Raw genomic sequence first — 19,380 nt, 5'->3', positions numbered from 1 at the left:
ATGCAGAAAGATGAGATGCTCTCTGTTACTTGGAATACCAAGTTGTCTTTTTGTGCTGGTGCAGCAATGAGCGATTCCTTTGTCTGATATGATCAAACATACTACATCTGTACTTTAGCCAAGCAATGAGTTTGCTCCCCATTATACAGAGGAAGGGAAGGGAGAGGAAACTGTTTTGAACAGGGTTATTACTCCCTTCCAACGATACCCACGTGTCTTCAAGAGTCTCAATTTGTAAGCGTTTAGTAGTCCCTTCTGCTTACAAGGAACCGTTTGACTTCTTCACATAAAATGCTAGGGCAGCGGGGGGCGTTCCTGAGCGAGCAGCTGCCTCAGCAGGTATGTCAGCCATGTAGCCATCTCTTTAAAAGTATGCACTCAAACCGCGCTGCGGAGCTGCTCTGAACGCTTCTTCAAAGGCTTTAAGGGATAGCAGCGCGAAGCAGAGCCGCGGCCCGCACCGCCGCCGGGCCCGGGCAGCCGGGCTCCGCCAGCCCGCTCGCAGGGGACCGGCCGAGCCCCGTCCCGGGCCTCGGCTCGGCGGGATTTCGGAGGCCGAGCGAGGCGGTGCCTCCCTGGGGCTGTCCCCGCCGGGGTGCGCATGAGCTGTCCCGCAACGCCAGGGCGGCCGGGCACGTCGTAACCGGCCCCCGCAGGGAGCCGCTCCGCCTCCGCTCCGGGGAGAAGCGCCGGGCGGCGGCCACCGCCGTTCGTATTCTGACGCCGAGGGTCGTGGGTGACTTTCGACCCGGCTTCAGCTTCTGCGTGCTGCGAGAGAACCGCGGCCGGTGCCAACTGCGCCGACCCGCCGCTTCCTCCCCCGCCGCTTCCTCCCGTCGGCCCCCACCATGTGAACCCGGCCCTCCCGCGCCCCTCGCCCGAACCCAAAATGGCCGCCGGCGAGACCCTTCCCAGATTGGGCATCGTGCCCGACTCCAAGATGGTCGTCAATGAGGATACCGCCGAAGACATCCTTAGCGGGTCAGTCCGAACGCTGCGGCCCGGTAGGCTGGGCGATGCCCCGCCTCAGCCAGCCTGCCGCTCCCATTGGCGCCGCGGAGGGCCAGGCCTGCTCTCATTGGCTAGCAAGGTGTCGCTCCCGCTCTCTCCGCTCCAGGGCCCGGGGAACTATTTTCCATTCGGCGGAGGGGGGCCGGGGAGGGGGCTTCTTCGCCTCGCTTCGTGCGCGCCGAGTGGCAGGCGGCGGGCCCGGGCGGGGCGGCGGAGGATGCTGCGGCCGTTGGGGCCGCCGGGACGGCGCTGAGGCGTCGCTGTCCCCGCCGCGGTGTAGCGGTAGGTGCTTCCCGGTCGGGGCTCGGGCTCGGCGGACGGGACCTGCGCCGCTCCCCACCGCGGCCCCCGCCTCGGTCCCGGCCCCGGCCCCGCTGCTGCCCGCCGAGGCCGCGGCTCCGTGAAGGAGGCGGGGAGCTGCCGCCGTCTCCAGGCCGCGGGCAGCCAGCGCCCGAGGGAGCCGGGGGAAGGGCCGGGGCCGGGCGAGAGGTAGGGGGAGGGCTCGGCTGCGGACTGCCGCCGCGGGGCTCGGCCGGGCCAGGGCGCGGCGGGGTGCCCGCCGGGGAGAAGGCCGCCCCGGGCGGGGGGACGGACGCGCAGCTCCGCTCTGTCCCGGCCACCCTCCCGAAAGAGGCGGGGCCGGGGTCTGCAGCCAAGCCCGGGGGGCAGGGGGTTAAGCCTGCCCCAGCCCGAATCCGGTACCAACACCCCGAGGCGGTCGGTCGGGGGTGCCCCGTGTCGGGCAGCTGGCGGGACGGCAGCGCCGGGCTGCTGCTCCTCTGGGGCTTGCAGGATAATTTTGAATCTGGTGCAGGAGCAGGGGGCTTTGGTCGGCGGTCTTCTGTAGTTGAGTTTGCGCGCACGTTTGTCATTATGGAAATCACACTTGCAAGATTGCCCTTAAGGAGTCTTCAGGGCACGCAACCTACTGTTAACTCCTCTGTGGAGGGTGGTACGTTAAACATCAGGCTGTTTCCCTCATGAACACTCATAAAAGTTTGAAACTCGTCTTTATATGCATCTAACTCAAAGTTATGAATGGTTTCTTGGAATCGTAGAAGCAGTAAATCGTGTTATTTCTGCTGCTGTTAAATTTGTAATTCAATACTTGCACTGAATCACAATAGTTTAATCTCGTGGAATACATTTCTGTCTCCGATATGTTTGTTTCATCGGGTTTGTGTCATCTGATCATTTATTCTTATGAACACAGCATGTACAATAGTTATGCTTCCACTCCCTGAATACTTACAGAATGCATCTTTTTTTTTTCTTTTTTCTCTCCTGTCTCCTCTAAAGCTTGTTGAAGTTTTCTGCAATATTTCTATGATTGTAAGCTATAAATTTTAGGCTAATCATCATATGGGGTACCATATCCCATCATTTGAAGTGTGATCCCTGACCATGCCACACAAACCCTCTTATGATAAATAGAGCGCTTTTCCACTGAAGCTAATTACAGTATGGTTTGTGAGTTTGGTAGATGTATGGCTTTTTTCACATAAATTGCAAGAACTTCAAGAATGCTTTTGTTGGTGCAGTATATTCCTATAACAAGAAAATATTTTGGGGATAGATGTGGCCCAAGTGAACTATTTGCAGGGAGATGATATGAATGGAAAGTACTACTGAAGCCTGCATGTATATAACCTTACTTAAATATGTTCCATAAATTTGCATGGAAGTTGACTGCATATAATTTTAAATTGATCTGTCTCCTTCAGAATACAGGTGAACTAAGTATGTGCATTGGATATCAAGATGAGTGAAAATTTTGAGAGGTTTTTTCCTGGCTTCAAAACATTGTGCGGAAAACTAAACTGCATTTTCATGACTAAATACTTAAAATACATCTGAGTGTTCTGTTTTCTTGAGTTTTTCTTTATCTTAGCATCTTTTGTGTAATTATTTTTTAAACTTAAAATTCCCTTAGAGATGAGCGATAGCTTTTTTTTTTTCCTTCTGGGTGCATGGAAGAAGGATCCTTCCGTGGTTGCAAGTACCACAGTAAATATTTTACTACATTTTAAGTGTATTATCATTTAAAATGTAGCTTTAGAGTAGTTTCACTTTAATAATTTTGTAAATTTCTACAATGAGGGCGTAATTCCTAATTTTCTTTAATGTAAACCTGGTTAACTTCAGTTTATGGATGTTACTCCAAGATACGGTACTCTTACAAAAGAGACTTTTTAGTCCCATTCCACCTCACAGAGTGTATTTGTGCAACATGGAGATTGTAATTTATGGGTGCCAGAAGTTTTGAGTCCAACAAATTAATGAGGAGGTTGGAATGTCCTTTCATAAGTCCATTTCAGGAAGGGAAGTTGGGGTTGTGTCACTAGGTAATGACCATGGAGTACATCATAGCTGCCAAATGCCGTTTGCCTTACTTGGATCTCATAACTTTTCTTCTGAGTTCAAATCTGTCATGTGCCACTGTGCACACAGATGACATTAGGGCAATTTTATAGTTAAACTGTTACATCCATAGAAACTTTGAGGTGTGGTTCACACATCTCAAGATCTCATGTTATGCAGGTTTCTGCCATTAAAAGCTTCCTGCTGAAGATGTCATGCAGCCTTCAGCCTCAACATAACCCCTGTTACCTTGAATATCCCCAGCTGATGAGGTTGCTATAGTGAGGTATTGAAAGAAGGCAAGTTTCCAAGTTAACAACCTCCTAATTCACTCAGTTGTCACTCTGTAAACCAAGATATTCAAGTGGACCTGGTATCAAAGCAATAGCCTTAGCAATAGGGTCTCTGTCAGAGCAGATTTAATTCTGTCTTTTTGTGTGTTTTGTACAATAATAAGTATGGTAGAGTGAATTGGCTATACTTTTATGGTGTATTCTCTGTCATTCCAAAGCAAACTACAGAAAAGAGAAAACAAAACAATTTTGAGACCTGATGGACTGAACTGCTGAAATCTGTTCTGATTTTCCAGTTGATCTAAATGTCTTGCATCTACTCTGGTTTCAGAATTGCTTTAACACTACAATCAACTAGTGAATTCAGACAGCTGGGTAGCATGCAATAGCTTGACATGACTTCATATGTATAAGAGCATTGGAAAAATGTCTGGGTTAGTTCTTGGAGGAGTATCTAAAATTTCTCTTCCTCTTTTAATGATGGCAGATACATCTAAGAAAGAACAGATGGGAGGGATTAGAAATCAATAGTGTTCTATTAAGAAAGGTTTGGGGTTTTTTTATCTTCTTTGAAACATGTGAAACCTGTCATTCTGCAGCAGGGTTCTAGAGAGATGACTGTTCATTGAATTTGATGTGGCAATTCATGTGTTTCCCTGATGGACTAATAACCCAAGATGGTATAACATGCATTTTCCTGGTCTCATTAATTATGCTTAAAGTTAAGTAAGAGATGTACTTTAGGCTAATCAAAGGATAGTGATGATTGCTGTTAATAGTTGTAAACCACATTGTCCCGTGATAGCCTGTCACTAAATAGCTCAATTTTTGGTAGGTACTTCATGGGATTCAGATAACTCCATGTAACTTTCATACAGTAGGTTTATCTATTCTTAAGATTTGAAGTGGTGATGTTTCATTACTGCTACAAATAGTGAAAACAAACATAAAATCTAAACAGGATAACTTTTTCTTCACTAAAATATACATTCATGACTGTAGAATGAAAGAAAGAACTTTTGATATAAAGGCTTCACCATAAACTCCTAAAATATTGATTCCTATTCCAAGATATTGGAATAGGCTAGCTAGTTGAGTAGCTGTCTACTTTAGGCTGGTTTCCTTGCCTCTTGTTTCCCTAAGAGCTATGCTTGGTAGTTTCTTCAACCTTAAGGGGAAATTAGAACTTAATATTACGTTGTGGTATTTATGCCCAGAAGTGTCATTAAGGCCACAAGGTTTGGTTGTGTTGAGCAATATGCAGTGCCTCCGCTTCATCTGATCGTGGCCTGCACTGTATTGAGATGCCTGCCGTCTTCTAAAAATGTCTACCCTGTTTAAAAAATGCATTTTGATTTATGGGGTTTGAGGTCAGAAAGATTATCAACTTTTCTGATGCTGTTAGCCTATGCATTAGTTTGAAACAAACATGCAATTGCTCCATTAAATAAGAAGTGCCCTGAAATGATACGTATTTGTGTGGTTTGGTTGTTGGACCACTTATTTTAATCTTTGAGCTATATCTAGTTAAAATATTGTATTTAAAATGTAGTAAATGTATGCTATACCTTCTGGAGCCCTTATACTTTGTCAGCTCTATAAATTAACTCTGACACACTGAATATTTTTCACCAGCTAACGTAGCTGTTAGTTAAGTTAAATAAAGGAGAAAAGCCCACATGCTCTCTCCAAGCATACAGCTGGACATCTCTGTTAAATTTTTCAACAAAAATGAAATTTTGATTGCTTTTTAAAGCTTCATGAATACACTAATTGGTGAATCATCTAATGTGCAGTTTAGTTTCAGGAAATATGAAATGGCTTACAAACTTCATGGTTATAAGATTATGCAGACCTGAAAATCTCAGTAAGAAAATGTGTGCAGTGGTGGTGGTTGGTATTTTTGGTTGTGAGAGAGGCTGGCTAAAACTCAATGTAGTTACGCATAGTCTGCACTAGTTTATATGGTAGAAACTCCTTTGACAAATTATCTGTAAGGAAGGAAGAATAATTTTACAGGTTTATCTGCTCTTGGGACCTTATATAGATTTTGTTAAAGAAGTTTGCAGTCAGGAACCTATTCTGGATCTGTAACTGGTCCTGAGTGCCTGGATAATGTGGTAGTTGATTTTCACCCTGTGCTTTTACATGGCCATGGTTGTTGAATTCTTCAGCCTTAATGTTGGACAGCTGCAAAACATTTAAAGCCTGTCTTTGAAGGATTGGGATAAGAAGGAGGGGGAGATGGAGGCTGCCCAGATAAGTAATACTTCTTGAGGACTCTGAAGTATTTTCTTTATGTGGCCATATATGGTGTGTTCCTGGCTAGCTGGATACTACTTGATTATGTACTGTGTTGTCAGCTGAAGTATTTAAGCCAGTAGTCCTTTCTTGTGAAAGTTTGGGTCTCTACAGTAGTTAAAGAATCAAAGAGGGCAGGAATTTGCTTTTCTTTTTGCTGCAACAGAATAAGAACAATTTCAGTGCAGTGCATAATGTCTCTTTGTAAACTCGGGTTTTTATAATAAATATTCTCATTGTTGAAGATGCAGGCAGCATTCTTAGACTATTGTTTTATTACAATACTTATGGCAAACACCAGTTTCTTACAGGCAGAAGCTTTTACAGTGTTTGGAAGTGCTTTCTGATTGGAGTATATTTACAGAGGTGAAATTTGAAAGATTGTTTAAAAATTTAAGTACAGTAGAAGCAATTGAAAATAGTTTTTTTGCAATACTAAATCTGATAACATTTTTGTTCCTTTTTAGCAGAATGAATGCTGATAGTAATTCAACAGTCAGCCTGGCTCCCAGATGAAATCATTTGGGCCTCATTGCTCAAGGCCCAAATGTCAATCATAAGGACTAAAAATTGTGATTCTGGGATAAAAAGGTCTGGGATTTAGCACCTTTTACATATTTCTGTTAGGCCAGTAGAAACTCAAGGACTGCAGTTTAATGAATTAGGTTTGATCAAGACTGTGACAAAAACCCATCAAGATAATATCTTAGAATGTTTGGCCTTTAATAATAAGAACTTGGGTTGTAGTAATTGCTTATGCCACTTTGACTTAATTTTGTTCATGGCACCTGGCTAAGTAAGGATGAACGTGTTTAATAGGGCAGACCTGCAAGTACCCTGTTTCTTGAAAAGAACTTGAACACCAGACTTCCATGTGCAAGATGTCTCTAACTTCTGATACCTTGAATTCTGTCTGCTTAGGTACATCTGCTTTTATATCTAATTATACACTCTGCCTCTGTGCCTTAGGTTTTGGGTTTGCAGTAAGGCCTGCACAGCAGAGTGTGATTTACTGACTGACTTGCTTATGGAAAAAGTACCCGTTACTAAACTTTGTTTTTGGAGAGCTTTTACATTTGGCCTCTGTGAAGAAGGAAGTATTTTAATCATTCCACTAGTGCAATAAGAGGTCTCATTCTTTTGAAGTAGCATATGGAGAAATTGAATTAATTCTAGGCTGCAAATTATCTTTAATCCTCAGTGGACTGGGATCTTTGTGTGATAGATTTGGTTAAACACTTATATTGCTTAGTTGATGCTTTGTTTCCTTAGATCTTTAATTTTCACGTTTCTGTTGGGGAATGGTGAATTATGTACTTTTTTTTAAACATATGTTAAACCTCACTTGGATAGAAAGTGGAATTCAATTAAATATACAAATAGCATTTTAAAATTGGTTTGTAGTTTGTTACTTCAGATGTGCTGGATGAATAGTTAAACCAGCAACTTTATCAAAACACATTTTTTATTTAAAATTTGCTCAATAAGTTAAAATGTCTATTCAATTGTGTCTTGCAGTATTTTAGATTTAGTAGGTCTCATTTCTCATTCATTGGTCTTACTCATGGCTTGGAAGAGGAAAATAACTGTGCATTTTTAAGCTGCCAAATGGTTGTGGTGGTAAAATTATTAATACTTAGATTGAGAGGTCTGGCTAAGAGGTTATCTTTACTAAATGAACATTCCTTTCAACTAAAAGCTAGCAGTCTGTGATTGTTTCCAACTCCCCACTTCTGAGCTAGCATAATACCTGGTGGGTGTGCCACTCCTATAGCCACTCCAAGAACCATCTCTCCATATTGTCATGTTATTTACTGCTTGAGTCCTCCTTAGGATTGTGGCTGTTTAGCGAGGGACTATAAGGAATCCATCTCTTCCAGGGATGGGTACCTGGCTTTGTTAATATTGAAAGGATTGCTTTTCCTCACCTTTTTCCTTTTTATGAAATAGTATATAGTTTGGGTCTCTGTGATCGCTTGGCAGAGTACCAGGAGAGATGCTGTCAATGTTCTTTCACTGTCACTGTAGTTAATAAAGCTTCTATCTGACCTATCCTAAATTGTACCTACGTTGTTATGCACTTGGGTATCCCCAGATTCTCTGGCACAGCTTGTCAATTTTTTTTAATTGAACCAGTTTGTTTAATCCATGATGTTCTCCTTTCTTTTCTCTTCTAGGTTAATTGCTAATGGCTTGTTGAGGGAGACCAGCTTGCTAGGGAGACCAACTCTGAAAGTTGGCATTGGCCTAAGAGAGTGGGCTATGGTGTGTGATGGGGTGAGGAGGTGTAGAGGGGTGATGGTGTTGTGTTGTCCCTACAGACTGCAGTGACTTGTTTTCTCTTAAGTCTCTCTCATCCAGCCACACTCTTAATGTAAGAAAAGCCTCTTGAGTCCAATGAGTAAACCTTCTGCTGCCAAGATCTCACTGGGTATTTCTGGAAGTTCTAGCCAGTGGCTTAACTCATTTGGACCATTGACATTCTTTTAAATCTGGCAACAAACATGATCTGCTTTTATTTTGCTCTATTTTTATTTATTTGTTTGTTTATTAATAGTGAGTCAGGGCCTTAATGCAAATTGTCACAATGCTGGGTAGATTTGGATATAAATTGGATTTAAAGTTTCAGTATCAGACCAGCTTTATCTTCAAAAACGTATGTGGTTTATCTACTGAAGATGTTCCTCATAATTATTGTCCTTAAGATCTGGACGCCTTATTTATGGAAGCAAGAAATTTGACAACAGGACCTCTGGTTCTTCCAGATGTAAGACAAATAATATGTAATAATTGAGATTAAAATTATGAGATTAAAATTTCTCTTAATATAATCTTAGAGAATGCAAAGGTACTACCTCTGGGTTTAAGGCCCTGAACTGCGAAGTACTGACTCTAGGAGAAGATATCAGGGATGTGTTAATAAGTAGTTTGCCTGTTCTTGTATTCTTTGCTGAGCAGCATGTGTTAGCCAGACAGATTTTTTTACTAGGTCTACCTTTTGATGGTCTGGGCTATTCTTATGTTACATCCCATTACTGTAATTCAGGAGTGCGTTGTCTGTCTGTTAGTATTTGCTGACATTATTAGCTTATAGCCTGGTTTGGCAATTAACAAAATTCTGTCCCATCTTGGATTATGACATTGTGATTGTTGGTTTCTTTTGATGACTTAGTAATATTGAGAAGAGAATGTTTAAAATGGACTTTTGAAGAAAATCTGTTTAACGTATTGTGCGCTGGTAAAATTGTAGAATTACTGATTTTTTAATTCCTATTCACTTTGAGGATGAAAATTCTTTTTTGTTCTTGTAAAGATAACTTAGCAATTAGTCCTTCAGTATGACAATTCTAGAATAACTTCTGTTATGGTCTTCTATGGTGCTTTCATATCTTAATTAAAATGTTTGCAAGTTCAGTAAATCCACATGGTAGTCTATATTATAGAGGTATCTTTATTGCCCATTGAATTGTATCCTAGCAAAATTTAGTTGATTAAATATAAGGATTCTTTCAGATTGACCTGCTGATCCATTGTTCCCCTTTACTGGAACTAAAAAGAGAAAATCTAGCAATCTGGCAGAAGGTTTGATTTTTATATATATGCTGAAACAGTTGTGCTATAAGAAGTGAGAAAACTGCTTTGTCTCAAGAGCCTGGGTTGACCAGTGTCAATTCTCATGTGCAGATGATATGGTTTTGTTCTCTCAAATTCCTTGGGGTCTGAAGCATCTGTTAGAGGATTTAGCATTTTTGTTGGTAGAACTGTTAGTCCTTATATGCATAAGACATGGTTTTGTTTTCCTTTGGGAACGAAGCATCTGTTAAAGGTTTTTCAGTGTTTTTGTCAGAAGGAATGTAACTAAAATTCAAAACTATCAAGTAATTACACTCATCTATAGCTTAGAGTTGCTTGTGGGGATGACTGGATGACTGACCACTGCATTGAACAAGTTTTCTATTTTGACATTTGTATAACAGTTGTGAACAGAATAAATGAGGTTAGGGGCCTTAAGGTCCAGACCAGTAGAGTAATTTGTGTCTGAAAAAGTAGTAGTCATTTGTATTTTAGATTAAGGTTTGGACTTAGATTCCGTATGGCATGTGGCTTTGGAAAAAACATTTTATCTACTGTAGACCATAGAAAAGTATATAATTCAGGGAAAGCTGAGTTTTTGTTGATTAAACTTATACTTGTTTCCAGGACTAGGTCTGGAAGCCAGCTACTAGGGGCTAACTCTTAAGTGGTCTGAAAATTTGAAATCTCCCTGCTTTTGTGTGTTGTTTGGTTCGTCCCTTCCCCACATTTATTGATCAATGTTGTATTTTTTTGGTGAGTGCTGTTTGGCTTTTTTTGCAACTAGTATTGATCAAATTTTAAGAACGGAAAAAATTAGCATAGTAATGTATCACCAGTTGTTGTTTTGAGGCTATCTATATTTGTGATATTTGGAAATTCTGGTTGTTAGAGAGCTCCAGAGGAACTTTACAGCTGTTTTCAGCAATATAGTTCGTTTATTTGGGTAGAAAATACTCTTCCTGAGCATCAAAGATGACAAGAGATAAGGTGAAGATTTGTAGTTATACCTATTTTGTAAATGGTTCTTAAGATATAAATGACTTTGTTCTTAGTCTGTAAGTTCTTGCTTATAGGCTCACAGTTATGTTATGAAATCATGTTTTGTTTCTGTCATGCAAATAATTCCCTTATTTTGACTGTGTAGCAGTAGAAAAAAACCTGCAAAAGATCTACATAGCCCATGAATTCTATCATGTTTTTTTAAACTCGGATATGAGAGATGAATCAATTTTGTGCTGTGATAAGCCAATCATCTCAATACTAGTAAAGTTAACATGTCATACTAATAGTATATCTATGCATAGTTGAGGAATATGTCATCCCTCTACTTGCTTTAAAGCCTGTAGTAACTGAAAAGAATCTTGATTTGCCAGTTTCATTGACAGAGGCATGGTATAATTTCACACAAGTTTTTTAATGGGACACCTGCAATGGTGTTTTCTGTTTTCCTGAGAAATATAGAGGCACTAAGATTTTTTTTTTTCTTTTCTCATAATCCCAGAGAGCAGTGAGTAAAATAAACCTGAAAATTGTGGAGAAAAGAGTATATTGTTATGTAAGGAGATAAAATGCCATACAGCTGTGGCTTACAATTTGTTCGTTACTATTAAATTTGATATGATTATATTCCTCCTTTTTAATATTAACGCTTTGTTTGACAAAAGTTTGATACAGCAAAGATGTGCAAAGAAATAGTTTCGCCCTTTTTGTTATGCAGTACAAATCTAGAAGGAGGCTAGTCTTATTCAGGATCTGTTCTCAATTTTTTCCTGCAGACTCACTGCTTGTATATCATTTTCTGAGTTCTCACAAATGTTGGGCTTCGTTTCTTCTGTTACTCACAGGCTTGCTTTTCTTTGTACCATTAAGTTATAGCTCTAATGCCAAAAAATCTACTTTGCAATTTAATTTTGGCTAACTTGAAGAGGGTCAGTAATTATAGTTACTGTTTCCAGCAAGTTGAGTTTTTCCAGCAGTCTTTCTATGAAGAATGTTACTGTGGATTAACTGAACACAAAAAATGAGTCAAAGCTTTTTTCTGCCAAAGGCAAACATAGGAGTAGGTGCTAGTAAGGTTTTCAAAACTCTTGTTACCTAGGTAATTTGTAGATCTTCTGTGAGCTGTTGCTCAAGGAAGTAAAAAAACTGATTTAATTTAGTGAGAAAGTTATTGGAGTACAGCTTACTTGTAAAATAGATAGCAATTTTGTGGAAGTATTGTAATTTTCACTCTTAGAAACAAGTTGATGTTGAAGTGTTTTTAAAGCCTACTACCTCCAAGCTTCCTGCCAACAGTGAGCTTGTCATCTCTAAAGCATGGTACCCTGTCTTTTTTCAAGTTATTCTGGCTTAGAGAGGACAGCAAGTTAACAGTTGTTGATTTAAGAATATGCTGACATCACGGATGACATACTTAACAGAATTTCTTCTCTTCTGCCTTGCTAGTTTATGTACATTCCTTTAGTGTCCTGGAGGGGCTCAGGAGGCAACAGTGGCACTCTGTGGCAGCTGGATGACGTACTTTAGTCGTTCAATAGTGTGTGATAGTATCCAGCTGATGCCTCTCTTCTGAAGGATATTTTAGTTCCGTGGTTTCATTAATCTCTGTATATTTTCCAAATGCTCAGTATGTACTTATCTTTTATAAAAACACCATAGTACCACTATAAGGAATGCTTTAAAGGGAAACACTTTGCAAACGTAGCTGGGTTTGTAATTGGAATGGAAAAGTAGTCTTGATCTTAGCTGTCATTACTGTGCTGTCAGAAATCCTCATGGTTTGTGTATAGCAGGAGTTATGGTGGTGTTACAGATACAGCTATGTTGGCAAAAATTCCGATCTTTGATTTGGGACAGTGATGGAAGCCAAATCAGGAAAAGAATGTCAATGTACAAAGCTACCTCTCTGTTACAAAATCTTACTAGGTAGGCCTACTGATACAGTACTATTTGCAAATCCCTTAAACGTAGATGAATCCAGTGCTTCCAATCCTTGTTTCCTACTCATTTAGCTTGGCATGTGTATTTTATTTTATAATATTTTTACTGATTTTGGAGTTGAACCATGTATTTAGCTCTAATGGAAAGTGATTGTACTTCAACATTTGAGGTAGCATAGGTAGTTAAATGCCTCTATGCAGGAGCTGAGCCTGGGGCTCAAATAAATGCATGTGGAAAATTGCTACTCAAAAGTCTTTGCAAGCATACCTATCCTGTATGTGCAGGAATTAAGTATATAGGAGTAAGATGTGTATTCATGTGCTTTGGCTGTTGTATGGGAGTGCACAGAAGGAAGACAGACGAGCCTCCTTGGTGAGGAGCAGCAGCAAAGGAGTGTATCATGTAGTGAGGGAGGAGAAAGAGGTAAAATCAGTCTCTGTGTGCATGGAGCCTGCAGAGCTGAAGCTTGCAGCGTGTCAGCAGTAGCACAACCACTGGTAGTGGTGATACCAAGCTTGTGTGTGATCCCTGGGCTGTAATGTAGTGCCAACAGGTAGCGCTGTTAAAAGAATTACTGCTGCTTTTGCATCTTTTCCCCCTCTCATCAGGTGGAAAGGACATATGACCATAGAAATCTGTTGTGGGGGAAGTCTGTTGTAGGAACTCATTAAAGTCCTTGAATGCGTCCAGAGGAGGGCAACAAAGCTGGTGAAAGCTTTGTCCTATGAGTAGCGGCTAAGGACTGTGGGCTTGTCTAGTTTGGAGAAAAGGAGGCTGAGGGGTGACCTCATTGCTCTCTGCAGCTTCTCGAAGAGGGGAAGTGGAAAGGGAGGTGCTGAGCTCTTCTCCCTGGGATCCAGTGATAGGATGGGTGGGGATGGTTCAAAGGTGTGCCAGGGGAGTTTGAGACTGGACATTAGGAAGCATTTCTTTACTGAGAGGGTGGTCAAACACTGGAACAGGCTTCCTAGGGAGGTGGTTGATGCCCCAAGCTTGTCAGTATTTAAGAAGCATTTGGACAGTGACCTTAATAACATGTTTTAACTTTTGGTCAGCCCTGAATTGGTCAGGCAGTTGGACTAGATTATCATTGTAGGTCCCTTCCAAAATTCTAGAAAACAAACAAACTAAAAACCCCACAATAACAACCAACCAGTATTTAGACAAAGGTATAACTTTGGACCAGGTGTAGCTATAGTCAAAGGTATTCCAATTTTAGGCTGGCTGTGTGTAGTGCTCTTCTTGTGATAACTTCAGATAGCTTTAAATTGCCCATAGTGGAAGTTGAGCAATGGTAACAGGATGTAAAGAGTTAGTGGCCATGACTGTTTCTGTTTTTATTTATATATGATTTGAGGTTATAGAGAATGTCCAGGACTGCTTGGAAGAGAGAAGGGTGAAGAAAAACCTCTCCTGGTCATTGTGTTTCCTTACTGTTGAGTTGGGGGTTTTCCCCTCTTCAAACTCTTTGAGGGGTCTTATCTGGTCCTTGTGGACTTTAGCTCCTGCTTACTGTGAGACTTTTAAGCAGGAGCTTAGACCCTTCAGCTTTATCTAATAGTTTGGGGGGTGCTCAAGCTGTGGCTAATCACCATATCAAGAAAATGTCTTAGTTTTCATCTACAAATGAAAATTTGGAATTCTCATTCTTGTGATCACTGTGCATGTTTTCCATCAGGAACTCCTGGCCACTATGTGACAGTAGCTAGATGTGGAAACTGCCACATGTCTCTTTGTTTTCTGTAATAACTTAAGAGAATATTGTGTTCTGTTTATGTCCATGTTACTTCACTTTCTTGTTCGCTGCCTCCACTTAGTACTCCTAGGATGGAGTATACCATTGTACAAGGTTAAGTCTGTGAAGTCTTCCAGTTAGGTGTAATATCTCTGAGGCTTGCAAAGGTCATTCTGATTTCCCCTTGGATAATGTTTCTGGAAAAAACCAAGATGGCATAGAGTGTTAATGTTACCTGATTTCAACAAGTAAACAAATAGTTGGAATTTTTAGAGAGGAAGATAGTTTTATGTTTTATTTCTGTTTGCTGGATCATTCTGCCCTGTCATTTCACTGAACCTGACATTGTCCATTACACAAATAACTCCAAGAGCATCTAACTGTTCACCCCTCATTTTGCAAACTCTTGATGGACAATTTGAATAGTTGTGGTTCTATGTCATTGACAAAGTGTCCTATTTTGTTGCGCAGCTGTAAACTTCTTAGCGAAGTGCACTGCTGCATAAGTGAGAATGGGAGTTCACATGAGTCATTTTTCCCACTGGTGGTGTTTTTTCATCTCTTACTTCCATAGATAATAGGAAGTGCTAGAAAATTTTTAAGAGGTGCTGTATTCAGTTGTTTATAACTTTGCTGAACTCTGATCTTTTTGGGCTGAAGTACTTTATGCTTTTTCTTTGCCTTGAGTTTAATTTTGTTGAAAGCTTTCAGCCAAAATTCTTCATCTGTTTGAGGGAAAAAACCCAGAATAATTGTTTGTGCCATTTTTTAATGGCAGTCTCTTCTTGGAGATATTGTAGTGCACCTCTGAACTGGAACATGTACTTGACATTTTTCAGTGGGTGACCTCTGGCTGAAATGTAATGTTTTAATTTTATATGAAAATCTGGCAAAATTGAGCCAATTCTCTTTTTGGAAATTTGTGATCTGAACATGGCAACATTTCGTTGTGGAATTCCCTGGAGACTCTGCGTGCTCAGCAGGATTTTTCTTTCAAGTACATCTTGGGACTGCAGTAAGCTGTGGAGAGCCTGGGAACCAGAATTGTCCCAAGTTAATTGTGGGGGGAGGTTGAGAGGGGTCTTACAGCACAAAGCTAGGTGGGAAATCACTGTGAGACAGTCCTGGCGCACATCAGCTCCAGAACCATGGACTCATTCCTCGTCTTTTCCTGTCCCATCAGCTCTCCAATACCTCTAGGCTCCAATCAACATCTGTACTCTTTACAGAGATGGTTTCTCCTGTGTGCAAACAGGTATGTTACTGCTGAGTGTAATGAGGATGCCACCCTTCATACTAGTATGTAACTGTGGGTTGTAGGGACCATACTTTGTATGAGTAGGGTATACGCATTTGGTCAGTACTGATTGCTGTGACAGTCATCCAAAAAAAGCTCAATCTGATTCTTTAGAGACCTTAATAGATAAAATCTGGAAAGACTACTGAGACAATGAACCTAAAGAGTTTTTTTTCTTCAGGAGTTCCAAACTAGACCAAGTTTGGCTGTACTTCTCTAAGGATAGCAGAAGATATTCCACACAAAGTCCACACTTCCTGAATTTCTAAGATGAGGAGGTGGTGGTGGTATTTGCTTTTTTTTAAAGACACCCAAAATGTAACTTTTTTGAGTGGTTTTCCTACAACAACTTCAACTTTGAAATTAGGTGGCTACCCAGGCTATAAAATTCAGACCAAATAAGTAAGCTGCAAAAAGCCACTGAATGTGGTCTGATAATGGGAAGCATTAGGTGATGTTAATCAATTAAAAAAAAAAAAAAAAGTTTTTTCAAAGGCACATCACATCACTCTTGTTGGGAAGAAGACTTTAAGCCCAACAAATAGGCTGAATTTCTGTGCTTTTTCTGTACTTTTGAGGTGGCTAGTTCAAGGTTTAAGAAAGATGGCCTTGCCTGTTGGTACAGTACACCTTGAAGTACCCTTTTTAAATGCAGTTCTGCTGTAGCAAAATCCATGTCAGTTATGTAGATAGTTGAAGTTGTGTTAGAACACCTTCACTGAGTTTTATTGCTGACCTTCTGAACTAGCAGCAGAGCCCACTGCAGCAGTGTGAACTTCAGAGGAAGTTAGAACCCAGTGGAGGAGGAGTTTCTTTTCCACACTTATTCAGTATAGGAGAGAACAGACAGATTTGCTGAAAGATGTTCTAGTCTGGCTGGTTATCAGAACTCTTATGAAGGTAAATCTTCATTTTTCTTCAAATCATGACATTTTAAATTACCTACTGGCTAGTCCCCTGTGTCTGTGTGCCACTGATGTCAGTGCTATCAGAAATTTGTAGTCTCATGTGCAACTCAAACACTAGTTCTCTGTTTTTCCCCTCCTTCCCCCCACCTGACTGGTAGACTCCTGCCAATCTATAGCAGAAGAGTTTGAGATCTGTGTGAAGCTGCACAACTGGGTTTAGTTACTTAGACCCTTCAGCTTTATCTAATGGTTTGGGGGGTGCTCAAGCTGTGGCTAATCATCATATCAAGAAAATGTCTTAGTTTTCATCTACAAATGAAAATTTGGAATTCTCATTCTTGTGATCACTGTGCATGTTTTCCATCAGGAACTCCTGGCCACTATGTGACAGTAGCTAGATGTGGAAACTGCCACATGTCTCCTAATGATAAATTGAGGGAATGTATATTTCTACATCAAGAATCAAATTCTTTTTCATCATGGAGGATACTTAAGGTTCATAGCTTCCTGAAATCATTTATTAAAGAGGTTGTCCCTGTCTCCTTGAAAGTGTTTATGTGGATTGTCTGGTATTTTAAGTAACAGTTGAACCATCTTTTTGAAAAAATGAAGAGGAATAATTCTTGTATTTTTATGTTAACAGCTTTTCCTGTTAACAGTGTTACAGCTCCTGGATCTTCTGAAACATATAGTATTTTTTTTAGATGAGTCTTGGTCTCAAGGCCTCATGTTATCGTTTTGCTGCACAATTATGACTTTCATTTGATCTTTCATTTATTAAAACATGTTTCCTGGTATAAGGTGAATCTGGTTTAACTTTGAGTGAGGTTTCACAGAAACGGCTAAACCAGTGTTAACAGCTCACTTCTCTCTTTCTCTCTTTGCATAAGACCCCAGAGCTTCTGCTACCCTCACACCGTCACTTCTCTTCCAGCTTCTTTTTCCTAGCTGAAGTGCTGTTTGTATGTCTGGTGCTTCCATTAATTAGCTTATAGTGAAAACAGAGGTCAGATGAATGTTGGAACTGATGTAAAAGGATGGGAGGGAAGCAAGGATATCCCTTCTAATAATAGCAAAGCAATGGTAGGTTAGTTACCATGGACCATCACCCTTAGGGTGCCCTGGCTATGGCTAAATTCTGTTAATGAGAAACAACCTAGAAAGACCTGTACTCCTCTCTTCCTTTTGTGCAGGGGATGGTAAATTACCATCTCAGGCTGATACAGTAAAATAGCATCAATCATTCACTTTATCTCTGTTGTGTTTTGGGATTTGTTTGGGTGTGGGTGTGGGGAGCTGGGGGCTTTTGTTGTTGTTTTTTTGTTGGGTTTTTTGTTTGTTTGTTTTTATTTTTTAAATACCTGCTCTCTGACAAGTTCATCTAGTAGTCAATGTCTGATTTAGGTTTGCTCAGTTTTATGTGGTGCTGCACACTCTTTCTGCATGAAGTGGTCTCTTAAACCATTCATACAACTGAATCTCTGTTTTCATAGATCTGATTAGGGGCAAAAGAGGATTATTAGTTTTATTAGTCTTGTGCAGCTGGTAGTGCTGTTGTAAAGATTAATTTTTCTAGTCCGTTCCTGTGCTGCATCTTCTTGGAGTTCCTGCAGCCTATAACTTAAACTTACCTGTATCGGCCAGGAGCCCATAGATACTTAGTGACTTTCCAATACTGAATGAGCTGTTGTGTGTGTCGGGTATTAGAGTGGTATCACAGGTCAGCGAGTTGCCTTTTTCGGGTAAGACATTTTCCTATTGAATAATAGGAATGCATATTAGCTAACCAGTAGGTTATTGGTCTATGACTAGGCAGGTCTGGGTGCAACAATCCTTAGTGAAAACTGGTGTCAGCTTTAGGATTAGATAGACAACATCAAAAGGCAAAGCATTTATATATTTTCTTTTCAGAAGAATTTAGGAGCTAACCAAATATGCACATTTTTCTTAGAAAATTCTCATCCTATGGGGGCTTGCTTACTTAATATACACAGGTGCTTCTTTGCTAGAATAAGCATTTCATTCATATAGTTTTGATGTAACCGATTGCATTATTTCAGGCCAAGAAGAAAGATGTAGCCACGTCTTGACAAAAAGTATCGCTTCCTTTGCATCTCTACTATGCAACAGAATCCAGCTCCCTAAAGATAAAATAGTGACATAATAATCTAGTTAACACCTCAGTTGTAACAGACTGAGGCAATAGGTGCTCTTAAGAGGAAAGACAGACCCGATTTTCACATAAATGGTTGTTCAGTCTCTCTAATGCATATACCGTGCATATAAGTCAGTCTTACATTTTTGACAATGTGAAGAGTTAAACTTTTTTGCTTGAAGCTTTCATGGTACATCTTGATACTATGTTTTAAATCATGAGCGTTCTTGTGTTGCATGGCAGGAGAAAAGTGTTACTTTTTTTTTTAACTTAAAAACATAGATGTCTCCTTGCTCATGACTAGAGACCAAGAGAGCCTCTACATTTACTCATTAGTCTTTTTTGTGTAAAGGTGCAGAACACAAAAGGAGAGAAAGTATTGCAAAGAGCTGGATCCTTTACTGTGCTGTCACTCTAAGAAACATATTTTGTTATTGTTAGAGTAGTAACTCTAAACTTGGTAAATTATAGTCTCGTTACCCTGAGCTTTTTCTTTTTAAAGATTGCTAATGGATCTTTGTATGAGTACTGTTTAACATCACTATCAGTTAAAGGAATGGTGCAATTATTTATATAACATGTTCAATTAAAAACAGAGTGGCATACTCCATGGCTGTTAGGGTGAGTTTGTTCTAGTGATACCAGTGGTATCAAGCAGTTCCATTACAGTCTCTTGTTTTCACAACCACCATAACTCTGCATTAACACTTATTGATTGGAATATTTTTCATACAGAACTATGTATGAGTACTGACTTTGCCTTTTAACACTTCTAAATCTCTGTTTATTTAAATAATGTTCTG

General features: G+C 40.4%; 1 protein-coding gene across 4 annotated transcripts in view; it reads left to right on the top strand.

The window, feature by feature from the left end:
* Window positions 1-279: 279 nt before the first annotated feature.
* Window positions 280-19,380, top strand: part of SOCS5 (suppressor of cytokine signaling 5) — a 35,499-nt gene continuing 16,398 nt past the window's right edge. For 2 of the 4 annotated variants that reach the window (XM_049833735.1, XM_049833731.1), the window contains exon 1: window positions 994-1,293. The gene's annotated coding sequence lies outside the window, so the exon portion shown is untranslated. The other 2 variants (XM_049833732.1, XM_049833733.1) reach the window with 2 other exon arrangements.

This window comes from Accipiter gentilis, chromosome 30 (assembly GCF_929443795.1).
Source record: "Accipiter gentilis chromosome 30, bAccGen1.1, whole genome shotgun sequence".
NCBI classification, from domain to species: domain Eukaryota; kingdom Metazoa; phylum Chordata; class Aves; order Accipitriformes; family Accipitridae; genus Astur; species Astur gentilis.
This window is presented reverse-complemented; position numbering and strand designations above follow the sequence as displayed.